This window comes from Grammomys surdaster, unplaced genomic scaffold (genome assembly GCF_004785775.1).
Source record: "Grammomys surdaster isolate TR1022 unplaced genomic scaffold, NIH_TR_1.0 141, whole genome shotgun sequence".
Taxonomy (NCBI): domain Eukaryota; kingdom Metazoa; phylum Chordata; class Mammalia; order Rodentia; family Muridae; genus Grammomys; species Grammomys surdaster.
In genome coordinates, this window is record NW_021604599.1 from 2,726,950 (window position 1) to 2,729,666 (window position 2,717).

Sequence of the window (2,717 nt, forward strand, 5' to 3'; positions counted from 1 at the left end):
AGGAGAGGAGAGGAGAGGAGAGGAGAGGAGAGGAGAGGAGAGGAGAGAAGAGAAGAGAAGAGAAGAGAAGAGAAGAGAAGAGAAGAGAAGAGAAGAGAAGAGAAGAGAAGAGAAGAGAAGAGAGGACTTTCCAGGCCAAGCTCTATCCTTTGCTAGGTCAGAAAGAACAGCAAACATTCTTAGTTTTGTGAACATTTGTCAAAAGTGGGGCCTTTTTGACAATTTGTAGTTATGGTAACTCAAGTTATGATGAAACATACTGACGGAAAAATGTGAAATCAACTACACTCATATTGATTGCTACATCGAAAATAAGTGGCTGTAATCAAAAGTTGATGTATTCTCCTTGGGTGGTTCTCTCACTAGCCAGACTCACTGGCTCAGGCAGACCTGACTCTTTCCTGGGACTCCTTCTCTTAGAGGAAAGAAGCCAGACCAAACCAGCCGAGAAGATAAGAGACATTGCCTTATGGGGAGAGCTCCTTCCAAAGTGCAGGAGACCTTGCATATCCGCATGTAACTTAGGAACAGATCCTGTGTTTTCTCACTTAAACCTTAGATAGCCAGAGGTAAGGATCCTCTAAAGCATCACCCTTAACTGGTACTATATGACCTAGTAATCCAAAACCAGCATCCTTTTGTGAAAAGACATTATCCAGCCCATTCAGCCATTTCTATTTATTTCCTTTTGACTCCAAATGCTTCTCTCTGATGTCTATGCTCTGAAAGGTTTCAGAAGATACTGTGATAAGATGCATTTTCTCTCTAAACAGCTTCTATGACTCATACAAAATCTTAGTAAATATGACATTTTATATAAATAGATTAAAAATGACCCAGATATGAAAATATCTGCAGTAAGAGCTTTCTTCCAAAACTGTATATATTGTCTCTACTCAAATGGGGTAATGATTTTTCTGAGTAGGACTCCTTAGTTTGACTAACTGTTGCATGTAGCTTTTTCTACCCCACCTTAATTCCAGGAACTGACCACACTATAATCCCCCACCCAGAGAATATTGGATCCACGGATAAAAAAACACAAACACACAGTTGTTCAATTTCAACTTGCCTTTTTGGCACACTTGCTGGATGCTACTTATCTCCCGCCTGGAGAAGCGTGCCCTTACCAGTAAACACTCTTAGCTCCACATCTCTCCAACTGCCCTTAACTTTAGCTGCTAGTTACATCTAGTTCCAGATAAACACTCTCAACTGCCCACCTGTAGAAGCGATCTTTGGCCACTCTGCCCGAGATCTCACATAGCTGCTTGGCTTTTTTCTCTCTAAAGCATCACAAACTCTCCCTTCCTCTCCCTCCTGTGTCTGTGTAGACAGTCCTGCAGGGACCTGAAAGCCCTGCCTATTCCTTCCACCCAGCAATTGGCCCATGGCTTCTTTACTGATCGATTAAGAACTAATTGGGAAACAGGACCTTAGCATCACGACTACCTATACACCTAACTTTTTCTGTCCAAAAAGAAAAAGAAAAATCTTCTCCCAGACATAAATTGTACAAAACCATAACAATCATGTAAATTACAAAGTGTAATATACAATTTACGTCTAGTCCATTATATTTGTCGATTAGATATAGTTCGCTACCATCATTCCTAACTTAAAGAATTATGATTCTAAGCTGGGCAGTGGTGACGCACGCCTTTGATCCCAGCACTTGGGAGGCAGAGGCAGGTGGATTTCTGAGTTTGAGGCCAACCCGGTCTACAGAGTGAGTTCCAGGACAGCCAGGGCTACACAGAGAAACCCTGTCTCAAAAAAACAAACAAAAAAATTATGATTCTATCCCTGGTTTATGTTTAGATTTTAGCTTGTGACTCCATCTGAAAACCGTGTCTTCCACTCTATAACCTCACTCTCAATGTTAAACAACTTGAGTTTGATTATGAGACTATAACTAGTCTTCAACCATGTCAGAAATCTGAGAATGACTTAAATATAACCTGGGTATATAAGAAGCACCCAACACAGCTTCTCAAACTTAAACAATTGTAGAGACAGCTGACTATCTGGACAGCCCCCTAATTTCTTATAATGTTGGAGTATCTGTCTCAGCCTTTTGGCAAGGATCATCTGGCAGAGCTTTGCAAAGCTGGATTGTGAAGGACTGTTTACTCTGTCTTGGCAGAGCTAACAGTCAACTATTCTGCATAATGTGTCTTTTTCCAGGACAGTATTTTGTTGGCAGATGAAATAGAAAATTTCTGCCCAGTGGATATCTTGCCACAACTGGAGCAACTCCATTGATACTCAATTTCTGCTTTGAACCAAGAAGGGTGCTGTCAGGAGTAGACATGTCTCATTGTCAAATGATTAAATAACATTAAATGTCACATTCTGTGGACTCTGATATTTTGAAAACTATCTATATATACAAGATAATCTGAACTGTTAAACCATGATTGCTCTTAGCTATTTCTAATTGAAATATATATATATGTTATATATATATATATTATATAATATATATATATATATATGATATATATATAACACCTTCTTACAATTAAACCAGACTCTAACATAACCATGTATTTGCCATCTGGCCTTTAACTTGGGTTGCTTAATCATCTAAAAACAGTTTGTAATAGCAGTTATTAGAAGGACTGGGTCTATGCTTTATATTCTTAAATGAGTTGCATAGGAGCAATGTCTATCTAAGAGTAACAATATTAATCTCAAATTTTCTATCAATGTAA